Source organism: Coregonus lavaretus, assembly GCF_964263955.1.
Source record: "Coregonus lavaretus genome assembly, chromosome: 1".
Classification (NCBI taxonomy): Eukaryota; Metazoa; Chordata; class Actinopteri; order Salmoniformes; family Salmonidae; genus Coregonus; species Coregonus lavaretus.
The window spans coordinates 20,761,330-20,779,578 of NC_139988.1; the positions used below are offsets into that span (position 1 = coordinate 20,761,330).

The window sequence follows — 18,249 nt, forward strand, 5'->3', positions numbered from 1 at the left end:
GAGATTCTTCAAATAGCCACCCTTTGCCTTGATGACAGCTTTGCACACTCTTTGCATTCTCTTTGCATTCTCTCAACCAGCTTCACCTGGAATGCTTGTCCAACAGTCTTGAAGGAGTTCCCACTATGGCTATTTGAAGAATCTCAAATATAACATACGTTTAGATTTGTTTAACACGTTTTGGGTTACTACATGATTCCATGTGTTATTTCATAGTTTTGATGTCTTCACTATTATTCTACAATGTAGAAAATAGTAAAAAGAAAGAAAAACCCTTGAATGAGTAGGTGTGTCCAAACTTTTGATTGGTACTATATACAGTTGAAGTCGGAAGTTTACACGTCAGCCAAATACATTTAAAATCATTTTCTCACAATTCCTGACATTTAATCCTAGTAAAAATTCCCTGTTTTAGGTAAGTTAGGATCACCACTTTTATTTTAAGAATGTGAAATGTCAGAATAATAGTAGAGAGAATGATTTCTTTCAGCTTTTATTTCTTTCATCACATTCCCAGTGGGTCAGAAGTTTACATACACTCAATTAGTTTTTGGTAGCATTGCCTTTAAATTGTTTAAACTTGGGTCAAACGTTTCGGGTAGCTTTCCACAAGCTTCCCACAATAAGTTGGGTGAACTTTGGCCCATTCCTCCTGACAGAGCTGGTATAACTGAATCAGGTTTGTAGGCCTCCTTGCTCCCACATGCTTTTTCAGTTCTGCCTACATATTTTCTATAGGATTGAGGTCAGGGCTTTGTGATGACCACTCCAATACCTTGACTTTGTTGTCCTTAAGCCCTTTTGCCACAACTTTGGAAGTATGCTTGGGGTCATTGTCCATTTGGAAGACCCATTTGCAACCAAGCTTTAACTTCCTGACTGATGTCTTGATGTTGCTTCAATATATCCACATAAATTGCCTTCCTCATGATGTCCCTCCTGCAGCAAAGCACCCAAACAGCATGATGCTGCCACCCCCGTTCTTCACGGTTGGGATGGTGTTCTTTGGCTTGCAAGCTACCCCCTTTTTCCTCCAAACATAACAATGGTCATTATGGCCAAACAGTTCTATTTTTGTTTCATCAGACAAGAGGACATTCCTACAAAAAGTATGATCTTTGTCCCCATGTGCAGTTGCAAACCGTAGTTTTTATGGTGGTTTTGGAGCAGAGGCTTCTTCCTTGCTGAGCGGCCTTTCAGGTTATGTTGCTATAGGACTCGTTTTACTGTGGATATAGATACCTTTGTACCTGTTAGCTCCAGCATCTTCACAAGGTCCTTTGCTGTTGTTCTGGGATTGATTTGCACTTTTCGCACCAAAGTACGTTAATCTCTAGGAGACAGAACGCATCTCCTTCCTGAGCGGTATGACGGCTGCGTGGTCCCATGGTGTTTATACTTGCGTACTATTGTTTGTACAGATGAGCGTGGTACCTTCAGGCGTTTGGAAATTGCTCCCAAGGATGAACCAGACTTGTGGAGGTCTACAATTTTTTTTCTGAGGTTTTGGCTGATTTCTTTTGATTTTCCCATGATTTACATTTACATTTTAGTAATTTAGCAGACGCTCTTATCCAGAGCGACTTACAGTTAGTGAATACATTTTTTAAAATATACTGCCCCCCCGTGGGAATCGAACCCACAACCCTGGCGTTGCAAACACCATGCTCTATCAACTGAGCTACATCCCTGCCGGCCATTCCCTCCCCTACCCTGGACAACGCTGGGCCAATTGTGCGCCGCCCATCATCAGTCATTTGTGTAAGTGCTTTGCTGGTTGAATGTCCTTCCCTATAAGCGTGCTGAAAGTCTGTTGTCAATTTGTTTACTGTAAAATAGCATTGTATCTGGTCAAACACAATTTTTTCCAAAGGTTTACTAAGGGTTGGTAACAGGCTGATTGGTCAGCTATTTGAGCCAGTAAAGGGGGCTTTACTATTCTTAGGTAGCGCAATAACTTTAGCTTCCCTCCAGGCCTGGGGGCACACACTTTCTAGTAGGTTTAAATTGAAAATATGGCAAATACGAGTGGCAATATCGTCCGCTATTATCCTCAGTAATTTTCCATCCAGATTGTCAGACCCCGGTGGCTTGTCATTGTTGATAGACAACAATACATTTTTCTCTTCCACACTCACTTTACGGAATTCAAAATTACAACGCTTGTCTTTCATAATTTGGTCAGATATACTTGGATGTGTAGTGTCAGCGTTTGTTGCTGGCATGTCATGCCTAAGTTTGCTAATCTTGCTAATGAAAAAATTATTAAAGTAGTTGGCAATATCAGTCGGTTTTGTGATGATTGAGCCATCTGATTCAATGAATGATGGAGCTGAGTTTGCCTTTTTTCCAAAAAGCTTTTTACTATCATTCTTTATGTCATTTATCTTTGTTTCATAGTGTAGTTTCTTCTTCTTTTTATTCAGTTTAGTCACATGATTTCTCAATTTGCAATACGTTTGCCAATCGGTTGTGCAGCCAGACTTATTTGCCATTCCTTTTGCCTCATCCCTCTCAACCATACAATTTTTCAATTCCTCATCAATCCACTGGGATTTAACCTCTAGGGATCGGTGTCTAACGTGCGCTAATGTGATTAGCATGGCTGTTGTAAGTAACAGCAAACTTTCCAGGAAATAGACATGTCTTATATGGGTAGAAAGATTACATTCTTGTTAATCTAACTGCACTGTCCAATTTACAGTAGCTATTACAGTGAAAAAAATACCATGCTATTGTTTGAGGAGAGTGCACAACAATAAAGAACTTAGCACGGAAAATGGTTTGATACATTCACCTCTGAAGGTAAATAATGTGCTTACGTTCAGTAATCTTGCTCTGATTTGTCATCATAAGGGTCCCAGAGATAAAATATAGCATAGTTTTGTTTGATAAAATCAATTTTTATATTCAAATGTAGGAACTAGGTTCTACAGTTTGAACCCCTGCTGTCTCTGGCTCCACACCCACCCTGCCCGGCCATCTAGATTTGTGAAAGTTAGTGTATAAGCTAATGATCCATCATGTATGACATTCCTGGGAGTGTGTAAACTTACATTTTGTATTACCATATCATTTTTGTATGTTCTCTATCGTTATGTACTTGAAAATGTATCCATTGACCAATTCGGCACATTTGGGCAGACTTGTGTCACACCCTGACTCAGGGGACGCTTAAGTTGAGTCAGGGTGTGTATATTCTTTGTTGTGCGTTTTCTATGTTGTATTCTAGTTTGTGTGGATCTATGTTGGCCGGTGTGGTTCCCAATCAGAGGCAGCTGTCGCTCGTTGTCTCTGATTGGGGACCATACTTAAGCAGCCTATTGGCACAGTCTAGTTGTGGGATCTTGTTCCGTGTAAGGTTAGTTGTGTGTCTAGCTTAGGACTTCACGTTTCGTTTCCTTTGTTGTTTTGTCGTGTGTTTAACAGTTAAAATAAACATGTACGCATATCACACTGCGCCTTGGTCTGACCCGTCAATGAACGAACGTGACAACTTGATACAAAATAGTCCAGTATTGCAATGTTTCACTGGATCAATCTGAAACTTTGCAGACACACTGCTGCCATCTAGTGGTCAAAATCTAAATTGTGCCTAAACTGCAATATTATGTTGTGGCCTTTCTCTTGCATTTCAAAGATGATGGAACAAAAAAAATAATAGAAAACACGTTTCTTTGTTTGTATTATCTTTTACCAGATCTAATGTGTTATATTCTCCTACATTAATGTCACATTTCCACAAACTTCAAAGTGTTTCCATTCAAATGGTATCAAGAATATGCATATCCTTGCTTCAGGTCCTGAGCTACAGGCAGTTAGATTTGGGTATGTGATTTTAGGCGAAAATTGAAAAAAAGGGTCATTTTCTTAATGGGTGCTTATTAGTAACTGGAATAAGCAATTTAATAAATCTGTCAAGTACAGCGTCTGTTTGTTCCTCATTACACACCATGGACCAACAAATATTATTTATATCAACAACATAGGAATCATTACAAAACGTATTGTATGACCTCTTATACACTATATTAGGCCCATCCTTTGGAACTTTGGTTGTCCTAGATATGGCTACTATATTGTGATCACTACATCCGATGGATCTGGATACTGCTTTCAAGCAAATTCAAAAGGGTTGATGATATTAATTAATAGTAATTTCGATCCGAATGTGCAAATTGTCCAAATAGATACGCAAGGTAGATGGATTATTTTAAATATGTTATTGGACCATAAACAGATATGGCTCATTAACCTTTACGGACCAAATAATGATGATCCACAATTCTTTGACAATATATATGATAAATTATCAAGCGTGCAAGCAACTCAAGACAATATTATTATGGTGGGGGATTATAATACTGTTTTAACTTAAGGCCCAAGCTGTTTTTTTACATGCATTTTTTATTTCTCTTTGCTATTTGGGCTTATTGGAACCTAATTAGAATAAAAACTAAGTATCATCTTTTGATATGATGTACTTTTAGAGAAAAATGATGTCCACATATGTGGATTCATGGTCCGAATTTCCATAAAACACAATAAAGTCACCTTTGTGTAATAGAATGAAAAACTCTTCATTTCTGCCTTGAACACAGCAGTTTTTTTCCTGACTGTTTTTTAATGTATTAATAACACATACACATATTTTTTGAACATGTTTTGACTATCGGAGAGTAAAAATAATATGGAAACATTGCATTTTTGCCCATTTTGGACAGTTAAAAATAGTGTTTGGAACATTTGATATGCTGCAAAATAGTTTGCTTGATGACATTGTATGTCTGTAACAAAATATAAAACATTCAAAGCATTTTAAATAGTCACTCTTGCATTAGGCTAACATTTTCAACACAACTAATTTAAGTATGTATGTATTTAGTGATTTAATTGTTATTTATTTCATTGGGACCATGTACAGCTTTTTAGCTGCATCAGAGCTAGCTTTTTTCCCATTTTACGTGTGTGCATGTTTACAAGCATATTAGCTGTTTCGAGGAGCCTCAGTCCATAAGTACACTTACGTGTACTTCATGTTTAGCGACCTACAAAGTTGCTAGTTTTACACTTTTTTTTTCAAATTTGCATGTCATGACAAATGTACAAGGCTTTTATAAATATCTAAATCAGAATAAGCCATGAAATATGACAGAACTTCTACACAATTGTGGACATAAGAGCTAAAAAGTGCTGTCCACGTATGTGACCACTAAGCCCTAGGAGGTTAAATAGCTCAATGGACCGAAAAGGAAATCACACCACAAACAATCACCCACATGCTCTCAAGGAAATTGTGAATGTCATGGATACATTAGAACTAGTAGATATATGGAGGCTTAAATATACTGATCTAGTGAGATATACATGGCGGAGACTGAATCAAGCTAGTCGTCTTGACTTCTTTCTTATCTCATTCTCGTTGGCACCAAAAGTAAAAAAAGATAGATGGCAATAAAAACTGTAACATAGAGGCTCAGAATAAATTAGAGGAAAAACAAAAAGAAATGGAGAAACTTATTCAAGAAAGATCAAGTGTAATATATTATAAAAATAAAGCAAACTGGATGGAATATGGGGAAAAATGCACAAAATTCTTTTTTAATCTTCAACATAGGAATGCTACCAAAAAGAACTTAATGAAACTGGTTTCAATTGACGGAGTCACCCATAATTCACCAAATGATATTTTGAAGGAAGAAACAAAGTACTTTAAGCATATGTTTTCTTTTCAGTCGCCTCCATCTCCTCTAACTGAAGCTAATTGTAGAGATTTTTTTTCTATTGATAATGTCAAATTAACAGCCATACAGAAAGACTCATGTGAAGGTGAAATTACAGAGGAGGAACTTCTGGATGCAATTAAAGACTTTAAGTCCGGGAAAACTCCAGGGTTGGATGGCATACCAGTCGAGGTATACCAAACCTTTTTTTATATACTAAGAGGACCGTTATTAGCATGTTTTAACCACTCCTATGTAAATGGTAGATTATCTGACACTCAAGAAGAAGGTCTGATCTCATTATTACTGAAACAGGATACAAGTGGAAAATATAAAGATCCAGTCCATTTACAAAATTGGAGGCCCCTTACACTTCAATGTTGTGATGCAAAAATCCTAGCAAAATGTATAGTGCATAGAATTAAAAAGGTATTGTCGGATATTATTCATTCTAATCAGACAGGTTTTTTACATGGAAGATACATTGGAGATAATATAAGGCAAGTATTGGAAACAATAGAACACTATGGAAAATATGGGAAACCAGGCCTGCTATTCATAGCAGACTTCGAAAAGGCATTTGATAAAGTTCGACTGGGGTTTATATATAAATGCCTGGAGCATTTCAATTTTGGAGAATCTCTTATAAAATGGGTCAAAATCATGTATAGTAACCCTAGGTGTAAAATAGTAAATAATGGCTAATTCTCAGAAAGTTTTAAACTGTCAAGAGGAGTGAAACAAGGTTGTCCACTATCGGCATATCTATTTATTGTGGCCATCGAGATGTTAGCTATTAAAATCAGATCCAATAATAATATCAGAGGATTAGAAATACAGGGCTTAAAAACAAAGGTGTCATTGTACGCAGATGATTCATGTTTTCTTTTAGATCAGGGGTGTCAAACTCATTTTAGCTCAGGGGCCACATGGAGGAAAATCTATTCCCAAGTGGGCCGGACCGGAAAAATCATGGTATATATAACTTAAAAACAACAACTGCAGATAGTTTTCTTTGTTTTAATACGATCAACATACAACATAAAGTTGGAGCCTGAGGACAGTGTGTCCAAAATAGTACAAGCACAACATCACTATTAATCATAAAACACGTCAAGTTTATTTGAAAATTCTAAAGAAAAAGAACACACAAACACACAATGCCTCAGTGATTAACAGAACTGTTTCACAGATCACAGAACTATATCAGGGTGTCATTTCTCAGGCAGAAATGTAGATAAAAATAATGAAATCCTGTTCCCCAAACAAGTGCAAGAACCACAGAGTCAAGAATAGGTTAAATATACAAATACAATAAAATCAATTAAAACAATAGCACATCAACATAAAAACATAAAAACATAAATCTGAAAGCGTTGCTCAAACTCCCGTAACAGTCCAGTTATTTTATCTTTGAACCGCTTCATGTCTGCCACATGTTGGGTCACGCACACATTTTTCAGACAGGGGAAGTGAGCTGCATCACCACCGGCAAGTTGCATCTCCCACAATGACAGCTTCAACTTGAAAGAACATATGCTGTCATAATACTGCGTGACAACTTTGTTGCGCCCTTGCAGCTGTTTGTTCAAGTTATTCAGGTGCTCTGTAACATCCACCATAAATGCAAGGTCCGGCATCCATTCTGCGGAATGAAATTCTAACACTGGTTTGCCCTTTTCTCCCATGAACTGTTCAATTTCTTCTCGTAAATCAAAGAAACGCCTCAGCACAGCACCTTGGCTTAACCATCTTACCTCAGTGTGGTATGGCAGGCCATAGATGTGGTCTTTCTCTCTGAGAAGGCTGTCAAACTGACGGTGATTCAGGCTTCTGGATCGGATGAAATTAACAGTTTGGATGACCACCTTCATGACGTTATCCATCTTTAATGACTTGCAACACAAAGCCTCCTGGTGCAAAATACAGTGAAAAGTCAAAAAATCACGTCCTCCATTTGCAGATTGCACTTTCTCTCTGAACTTTGTCACAACGCCTGCTTTTTTCCCGATCATTGAGGGCGCACCATCTGTAGCCAGGCTGACAGCGCGGGACCAGTCCACTCCGACCCTGTCCAGCGCGCCGACGAGTGCGGTAAAAATATCAGCTGCTGTCGTTGTATCTGTCATCGGCACCAACTCCACGAACTCCTCGGTGACGGTCAATGTGTCATCAACTCCGCGGATGAAAAAATGGCCAGTTGTGCAACATCTGTAATGTCCGTGCTTTCATCAATTGCAACCGAAAACGCAATAAATGACTTTACTTTTTGCTTCAACTGGCTGTCCAAATCCACTGAAAGATCGGAAATCCTGTCTGCAACTGTGTTTCTTGTCAGGCTGATATTTACAAAAGCCAGCCGCTTTTCAGGGCACAAAATCTCCGCTGCCTTCATCATGCATGTTTTTACAAATTCACCCTCACTAAATGGTTTTGAAGCCACTGCGATTTCATTAGCAATGAGGTAGCTAGCTTTCACTGCAGCGTCACTGATGTCTCGGCTGTGAGTAAACACAGACTGCTGTTTCTTCAGACCCGCCAACAGTTCATTCACCTTCTCTCATCTCCGCTGTCCTTGAAAGTTGTCATATTTGTCGGCATGAAGACTCACATAGTGGCGACGAAGGTTATATTCTTTCAGCACTGCAACATGCTCTGAACACACCAAACATACAGTTTTCCCATTCAATTCCGTGAATAAATAGGATGACCATTTTTCTTGGAACACTCTGCACTCTGCGTCCACTTTTCTCTTTTTTGACAGAGACATATTGGGGCAATGAGGGTGCCAAAGCACATAATGTTAAAAGTAGAAGCCGTAATAAATATCGCGGGCAAAACAAAGTAGCTCATTGGCTGCACGTGCTTGACCTACTTGCTCTGCCCCGGTATAAACAGTTTGCTTGCTTAACACAATTGCTATTGCGGCATCCAGTGGACGCAATTGGAACAGCAGTTTATTTTATTGAAAAATTGCAGCGAATTTTTATACTAAAAAAAAAAAAAAAAAAAGTTTTTATTTTTATTTAATTTTTATTCATCTCGCGGGCCGGATTAAACCCGTTTGCGGGCCTGATCCGGCCCGCGGGCCGTACGTTTGACACCCCTGTTTTAGATCCACAACTAGAATCCCTCCACAGCCTCATAGAGGATCTAGATACATTTTCTAACCTCTCTGGATTAAAACCAAATTATGACAAATGTACTATATTACGTATTGGATCACTAAAAAATACAATTTTTACATTACCATGTAGTTTACCAATAAAATGGTCTGATGGTGATGTGGATATACTCGGAATACATATCCCAAAGGAAATAAATGATCTCACTTCAATAAATTTTAATAGAAAGTTAGCAAAAATAGATAAGATCTTACTACCATGGAAAGGAAATACCTGTCAATTTGTGGAAAAATCACCCTGATTAACTCTTTAGTGTTATCCCAGTTTACATATTTGCTTATGGTCTTGCCTACGCCTAGCAAACAGTTTTTAAATTATATGAGAAAAAAATATTCAATTTGATTTGGAACGGCAAGCCAGACAAAATTAAAAGAGCATATTTATATAATGAATATGAATTCGGAGGACAGAAATTATTAAATATTAAAGCATTAGACCTATCACTAAAATCTTCAGTCATCCAAAAGTTATACTTAAATCCGAACTGGTTCTCAAGCAAATTAGTAAGATTGTCTCACTCAATGTTCAAGAAAGGCCTTTTTCCCTTTATTCAGATTACAACCTCTCACTTTCAGTTATTTGAAAAGGAAATAATCTCCCAAATGTCACTATTTCTAAAACAAGCCATAGAAAGTTGGTTGCAATTTCAATGTATCCTCCAGAAACGACAGAACAAATAATGCAACAAATATTGTGGTTAAATTCAAATATACTAATTGACAAAAAAACTTTATTTTTTGACAGAATGTTTAAAAAAGGTATAATCTTCGTAAATGATATCATCGGTAGGACTGGTGGAGTTATGTCGCACATGCAGCTAACAAAAACATATGGAAATGTCTGCTCTACCCAAAATTACAACCAAATAATTGCAGCCTTACCGCAAAAGTGGAAGAGGAAAGTGGAAGGGGGAGAAAGTAAGGAACTTGTCTGTCAGCCTTGCATTAAAGAACATAATTGGTTAAGGAAAACTGTGATAAATAAAAAAGTATATCAGTTTCACTTAAGGACCAAAGGATTGACAGCCGTCCCATATAGATTGCAAAATAGTTGGGAAGAGATCTTTGACGTACCGATCCCATGGCATAGTGTTTATGAACTGACACGCAAAACGACACCGGATTCAAAAATTAGAATCTTTCAATTTAAATGATTATATAAAATTCTTGCTACCAATAGAATGTTATTTATATGGGGGATACAATCTTCCCAGCTCTGCAGATTTTGCTGTGAAGAGATCATTTGTTTTGGTTCTGTCCATTTGTAGCTTGTTTTTGGACACAGGTCCAGGAATGCAATATTTACCTGGAACTAACCTTGCAGATAGCATTACTGGGTGATCTGAAAAGTCATAGTCAATCAATCAATAATATAATAATACTTTTAGCAAAAATGTTTATTTTTAATTCACAATCTGTAGAAGCAATGAGAATAGAAAGGTTCAGAACTTTTGTAAAACATCACAGTACGGTTGAAATATATATGGCAAATAGAAATCCTATATGGATGGTGTTAAGAGATAGATGGGAGGTATTGAATAGAGTTGAAGGATGGGACTAATAACAAATAACAACAAATAATAACAAAGATAGCTAATAATGTAAGCATACTGTGTACATAATAAGTATATAGGTTGTATGTTGGGAGCTTTTGGGAAAGAGCACAGTTAGAAAGATATGGCATATAAAAGCAAACCGGATGGACATCATGAAAATGATCGGAGAGGTTGAGAGTAGAAGAAGTTCAGGAGCAAAAAAAAAAAAAAAAAAAAAAAATATATATATATATATATATATATATATATATATATATATATATATATATATATATATATATATATATATATATATAGAATAGAATTATTGTAAAATTAACTCTGTCCATAAGGTGTAGATAGTAAGTATAGACCGTAATCTGTAGTCTGCGCTCCAGCGGGGAATATCTCCCTGGTCATCCCCAAAGCCAACACCTCCTTTGGCCGCAATTCCTTCCAGTTCTCTGCTGCCAATGACTGGAACAAATTGCAAAAATCTCTGAAGCTGGAGACACTTATCTCCCTTACTAACTTTAAGCATCAGTTGTCAGAGCACCTTACCGATCACTGCACCTGTACACAGCCCATCTGAAATTAGCCCGCCCAACTACCTCATCCCTATATTGTTATTTATTTTGCTCATCTGTACCCCAGTATCTCTATTTGCACATCATCTCTTGCACATCATTCCAGTGTTAATACTAAATTGTAATTATTTTGCACTATAGCCTATTTTATTGCCTTACCTCCATAACTTGCTAAATTTGCACACTGTATATTAATTGTATTTCTGTTGTATATTTTTTTTTTGATTTTTGTTTTGTTTTACCCCATATGTAACTCTGTGTTGTTGTTTTTATCGCACTGCTTTGCTTTATCTTGGCCAGGTCGCAGTTGTAAATGAGAACTTGTTCTCAACTGGTTTACCTGGTTAAATAAAGGTGAAATAAAAAAAAATAAAAAAAATAAAAAAAAAATAGACCGGAAGTAGAGGCCTGGGCATTGTTGTTCACTAATTTACTCCAAGTAGGGAAAGGATGGTGGGGTTGAAAAGTAATAAAGGGGAATATATATATATAAAACATGGGGGATTGGAAGTGATGCAGACAATTACATTGATAGAAGATACAATATATCTGCAATATTAAGCTGATCCATTCCCCCCAAGAAAAAAATAAAGAAAAATAAATAAATAAAAAAAAAAAAAAAAAAAAAAAAAAATAGAAAATAATTTTTAAAAAATCCTGCAGCATTATTAAAGATGTGATCAATACATGGACTTTCAACTCCCTCCAAAGATTTTCTATGGGGTTGAGATCTGGAGACTGGCTAGGCCACTCCAGGACCTTGAAATGCTTCTTACGAAGCCACTCCTTCGTTTCCCGGTCGGTGTGTTTGGGATCATTGTCATGCTGAAAGACCCAGCCACGTTTCATCTTCAATGCCCTTGCTGATGGAAGGAGGTACATGGCCCCATTCATTCTTTCCTTTACACAGATCAGTCGTCCTGGTCCCTTTGCAGAAAAACAGCCCCAAAGCATGATGTTTCCACCCCCATGCTTCACAGTAGGTATGGTGTTCTTTGGATGCAACTCAGCATTCTTTGTCCTCCAAACACGACGAGTTGAGTTTTTACCAAAAAGTTCTATTTTGGTTTCATCTGACCATGTGACATTCTCCCAATCCTCTTCTGGATCATCCAAATGCACTCTAGCAAACTTCAGACGGGCCTGGACATGTACTGGCTTAAGCAGGGGGACACGTCTGGCACTGCAGGATTTGAGTCCCTGGCGGCGTAGTGTGTTACTGATGGTAGGCTTTCTTACTTTGGTCCCAGCTCTCTGCAGGTCATTCACTAGGTCCCCCTGTGTGGTTCTGGGATTTTTGCTCACCGTTCTTGTGATCATTTTGACCCCACGGGGTGAGATCTTGCGTGGAGCCCCAGATCGAGGGAGATTATCAGTGGTCTTGTATGTCTTCCATTTCCTAATAATTGCTCCCCACAGTTGATTTTTTCAAACCAAGCTGCTTACCTATTGCAGATTCAGTCTTCCCAGCCTGGTGCAGGTCTACAATTTTGTTTCTGGTGTCCTTTGACAGCTCTTTGGTCTTGGCCATAGTGGAGTTTGGAGTGTGACTGTTTGAGGTTGTGGACAGGTGTCTTTTATACTGATAACAAGTTCAAACAGGTGCCATTAATACAGGTAACGAGTGGAGGACAGAGGAGCCTCTTAAAGAATAAGTTACAGGTCTGTGAGAGCCAGAAATATTGCTTGTTTGTAGGTGACCAAATACTTATTTTCCACCATTATTTGTAAATAAATTCATAAAAAATCCTACAATGTGATTTTCTGGATATTTTTTTCTCAATTTGTCTGTCATAGTTGACGTGTACCTATGATGAAAATTACAGGCCTCTCTCATCTTTTAAGTGGGAGAACTTGCACAATTGGTGGCTGACTAAATACTTTTTTCCCCCACTGTATGCCTCTCTGTTGATATCACATACATTATCAAGCATTTCACACATGTTATCCAGATACTGACTGTTAGCGCAAGAATGGGCTTCAGGTGAGGTAGATGAACCTGTAGCCATATTACTTCAACAATATTTAACATGAGCTTTACAGGAATGTGGTTCTGAATATAAACAGCAACACCTCCACCATTGGTATTTCTGTATTTACTGTAAATGTTATAACCTTGTATTGGTACGACTGTATCATCAAAGGTATTTTCTAAGTGAATTTCAGAGATAGGCAAAATTTGAATATAATCTGTTACTAGCAAATTATTGATTTCATGAACCTTCTTTCTGAAGCTACAGTTGAAGTCGGAAGTTACATACACTGGTTGGAGTCATTAAAACTCGTTTTTCAACCACTCCACAAATTTCTTGTAAACAAATTATAGTTTTGGCAAGTCGGTTAGGACATCTAGTTAGGATCGCCACTTTATTTTAAGAATGTGAAATGTCAGAATAATAGTAGAGAGAATGATTTCTTTCAGCTTTTATTTCTTTCATCACATTCCCAGTGGGTCAAAAGTGTACATACACTCAATTAGTATTTGGTAGCATTGCCTTTAAATTGTTTAACTTGGGTCAAACGTTTCGGGTAGCCTTCCACAAGCTTCCTACAATGATTTTGGCCCATTCCTCCTGACAGAGCTGGTGTAACTGAGTCAGGTTTGTAGGCCTCCTTGCTCCCACACGCTTTTTCAGTTCTGCCCAGAAATGTTCTATAGGATTGAGGTCAGGGCTTTGTGATGACCACTCCAATACCTTGACTTTGTTGTCCTTAAACCATTTTGCCACAACTTTGGAAGTATGTCCGCCTGGCCTTGCTGCTATTCCAGTTTCAACTGTTCGGCCTGCGGCTACGAAACCCCTACCTGTCCCAGACCTGCTGTTTTCAACTCTTAATGATCGGCTATGAAAAGCCAACTGAGAGACCTGAGCCCTAGGACCATACGTCGGGACTACCGGCCGTGGTGACTCCTTGCTGTCCCCAGTCCGCCTGGCCTTGCTGCTATTCCAGTTTAAACTGTTCTGCCTGCGGTTATGGAACCCCTACCTGTCCCAGACCTGCTGTTTTCAAACTCTTAATGATCGGCTATGAAAAGCCAACTGAGATTTATTCCTGATTATTATTTGACCATGCTTGTCACTTATGAACATTTTTGAACATCTTGGCATGGTTCTGTTATAATCTCCACCCGGCACAGCCAGAAGAGGACTGGCCACCCCTCATAGCCTGGTTCCTCTCTAGGTTTCTTCCTAGGTTTTCGCCTTTCTAGGGAGTTTTTCCTAGCCACCGTGCTTCTACACCTGCATTACTAGCTGTTTGGGGTTTTAGGCTGGGTTTCTGTACAGCACTTCGAGATATTAGCTGATGTAAGAAGGGCTATATAAAATAAAATTGATTGATTGATGCTTGGGGTCATTGTCCATTTGGAAGACCCATTTGCGACCAAGCTTTAACTTCCTGACTGATGCCTTGAGATGTTGCTTCAATATATCCACATAATTTTCCTTCCTCATGATGCCATCTATTTTGTGAAATGCACCAGTCCCTCCTGCAGCAAAGCACCCCCACAGCATGATGCTGCCACTCCCGTGCTTCACGGTTGGAATGGTGTTCTTCGGCTTGCAAGCCAACCCCTTTTTCCTCCAAACATAACGATGGGCTTTATGGCCAAACAATTCTATTTTTGTTTCATCAGACCAGAGGACATTTCTCCAAAAAGTACGATCTTTGTCCCCATGTGCAGTTTCAAACCGTAGTCTGGCTTTTATATGCCGTTTTTTTTAGCAGTGGCTTCTTCCTTGCTGAGCGGCCATTCAGGTTATGTCGCTATAGGACTCGTTTTACTGTGGATATAGATACTTTTGTACCTGTTTCCTCCAGCATCTTCACAAGGTCCTTTGCTGTTGTTCTGGGATTGATTTGCACTTTTTGCACCAAAGTACGTTAATCTCTAGGAGACAGAACGCGTCTCCTTCCTGAGCGTGGTCCCATGGTGTTTATACTTGCATATTATTGTTTGTACAGATGAACGTGCTACCTTCAGGTGTTTGGAAATTGCTCACAAGGATGAACCAGACTTCTGGAGGTCTACACATTTGTTTCTGAGGTGTTGGCTGATTTCTTTTAATTTTCCCATATGTCAAGCAAAGAGGCACTGAGTTTGAAGGTAGGCTTTGAAATACATCCACAGGTACACTCAAATGATGTTAATTAGCCTATCAGAAGCTTCTAAAGCCATGACATCATTTTCTGGAATTTTCCAAACTGTTTAAAGGCACAGTCAACTTAGTGTATGTAAACTTCTGACCCACTGGAATTGTGATACAGTGAATTATAAGTGAAATAATCTGTCTGTAAACAATTGTTGGAAAAATTACTTGTGTCATGCACAAAATAGATGTCCTAACCGACTTGCCAAAACTATAGTTTGTTAACAAGAAATTTGTGGAGTGGTTGAAAAACTAGTTTTAATGACTCCTACCTAAGTGTATGTAAACTTCCGACTTCAACTGTATGTTAACGTGGGCTATCTTGAGCACTTATCTTCAGCAATGCTTACTTGTTTTCATTGCTTTACTAGGAAGCTTAGCAGAAGTAGATATTTTCATGTTATTTATGTTAGTGCAGGGTGAGCTGCACACATTGGATTTCCTACTAGAGCGCACCGCCTCAGTGCTAACATTATAACATAAACTTCCCATGCAGAAAAGTTAGCTAGCTTGCATGCTAACGTTAGCTAGGTTTAATTTACATGTTAGGCCTATTTAACAAACGTGTTATTTTATGACAATAGTCATCTAACAAATCATGAACACTAAAACATCAATATCAAGCTAGTGAGGTTAGTTAAGTTGCTAGCTAAGTGGCTATCACACACTGGTAGGTAACGGGTGTTACTGTAATAGCAGTGGATGAGCTAAGCAGATTATAGCATTTTCACATGTATGGAATAATTGTAATATATTAGCACAATGAGGCAGGGATACGGGTAAAATAACAAAGTTTATCAGATGTCATGGGTCAAGTGCAAGTACAGATGATCACATGTACTAATTAGTAACAGCGTCACCCTCAGGCACTCCAGGTAAGTATATGTACATACATGATGTTTTCTGAACGTTTTCATGAATGTTTTCTTCCCTATGTTTGTAGGATGACAACCATGATGATGACGTCCCCCTGTTTGATGCAGAGCAGGATAGTCAAAGAAGACTCAAATCAAGTAATTTGGTTCAGCATTGTACTCAGTGGCTCAGCCAGAAAATTGTACAATGCAATGGCTCTCAACCCTTAATACAAGCCACAGACCCATTCAACTTAACTGTATTTGCTGAGAAAAACGTGAAATGTTTATGTTCATACCATGTTTTCCAGGCATCCAGTGGCCTTCTTCCACCTGTTCCTCAGAGTGAGTGCTATCTTGGTGTACCTGCTCTGTGAGCTCCTCAGCAGTAGCTTCATTGCCTGTATGGTCACCATCATCATCTTCCTGTCAGCTGACTTCTGGACCGTTAAGGTAAGCCCTAAAGAGTAATAGAACAAAACACCAATAGAATAGTAATAGAAAAGAATAGTAATATAACAGCAATAGAACCGCAATAGAAGACCAATAGAATATCAGTATAACAAGTGTAAATATTGTCAACCCTCTGTCTCTTTGGTTTTAAGTAAGTGACCTAATGATGTATTGACTCCTCTACCATATTTCAGAACATCACTGGGCGGTTGATGGTGGGCCTGAGGTGGTGGAACCAGGTGGATAACAATGGAAAAAGCCACTGGGTGTGTTTGAGTCCAGAAAGGTAGATCACACACATCCCAGTCCTTCTGTAACTAAATGCAGTAACTAAATGCCCTCCACTGAACTACCTTCTTCTGTAGGGGTAAAACCTAGTTCCATAGGCTGTATCAACTTTGGATTTTGGTGTCATTACAAAGCCTATTAGTTAGTAATATCTGACTCCATCTATTGTATATACATGTGGTCTCTCCCAATCTTGAGGTGTACTTTCTTTTGGATACACTCAAAGCATTATAACCCTCAATCCTAGAATTTACCCAATACTTACTTGGTCAACAAGCAAGTTGGCATCCACAGATGTGAGAATAACCTCTCTTTCCCATCAGCCTCGGGGGAATTCGAAGCAGCTGGTGTCAGAGGATCTTCTGGTTGGGCCTGGTCATGTGTCCAGTCATCTGGGTCTTCTGGTTGGGCCTGGTCATGTGTCCAGTCATCTGGGTCTTCTTTGTCTTCAGCACACTCTTCTCCTTCAAGGTCAAATGGCTGGTTAGTCAAATCCAGTCCATTTTATTTTAAAGTGAATTTCAATTGGGTGTCAACACACAGCTTGACTTAATTGTTAGTTCTTAGCTTTGCCAGTTTTCTCTCAATTTGTGGAGATTGCTTCATTGTCAAACTGTGTAAGGCATCCCTGCTCACATTCCTCATCAACACCCTCTTCTTTCAAGATGAAGTGGGCTGGTTCATTTTTAGCTTTGCCAGTGCTCTCTCACTATGATGGTGTTGCACCGATGTCAGCCATAAAGGCCCTGTTCTTATAATCTCATACCTCTCTCCTCCACCCAGGCCGTGGTCATCATGGGCGTTGTGCTACAGGGGGCTAACCTGTATGGATGTGTTCGCTGTAAAGTGGGCGGTTTGAAGAACATGGCTACTAACTATTTTGGACGGCAGTTTCTTAAACGGGTAACTTTTCGAATGCATAGTCTGCATCCCGATTCTCCATCCATTTCCAGAAGTGTTCACTTGAAATCTCCCTGACACACTTCGGAAGAAGGATGGACAATTGAGATGCAAATGTCCTGAAATGGACAAGAATTGTCTGTATTTATTTAAATCAGGATTTTGTGTGCATATCTAATGTTGTGTTTTTGTTTTGTGTGTTTTCTCTCTGACAGGCAATGACTAAACAAGAAGAGTCATAGAGAAGGCCGACTGATCTAAGATTTTAACTTATGTTTGCATTATTCTGAATGCTACAGTTTACCTGGAGTTTTACTAGAAACTAATGCATAATAGAAACCTTTTGTGACATTGCTTACCTTTGAAGAGTTTTCAAATTTGGATACCATTTCAAGTCAGTTAAAGGATCATTTCTAGATAGGTCTGTGCGTTTCCACTGTAGCTATACTGACTCAAAGCAATCCTTTATCTGTTTTATTTGTTGTTTTGCATATTATTCCTAGAATTTATACAATACAGTGAAATGTTGTTTCTGACTTGTATTATACAAACATGTTGCCTGTATAAAACTGAT

The 18,249-nt window shown here is 38.5% G+C and overlaps 1 pseudogene across 1 annotated transcript; it reads left to right on the forward strand.

Moving 5' to 3' along the window:
* The first annotated feature begins 13,002 nt into the window (after positions 1 to 13,002).
* LOC311124670 (Golgi apparatus membrane protein TVP23 homolog B-like) lies at positions 13,003 to 18,015 on the forward strand (annotated as a pseudogene). Its single transcript has 6 exons — positions 13,003 to 13,013; positions 16,346 to 16,487; positions 16,682 to 16,773; positions 17,105 to 17,258; positions 17,559 to 17,678; positions 17,891 to 18,015. The product of its transcript is annotated as a Golgi apparatus membrane protein TVP23 homolog B-like (transcript).
* Positions 18,016 to 18,249: the final 234 nt, after the last annotated feature.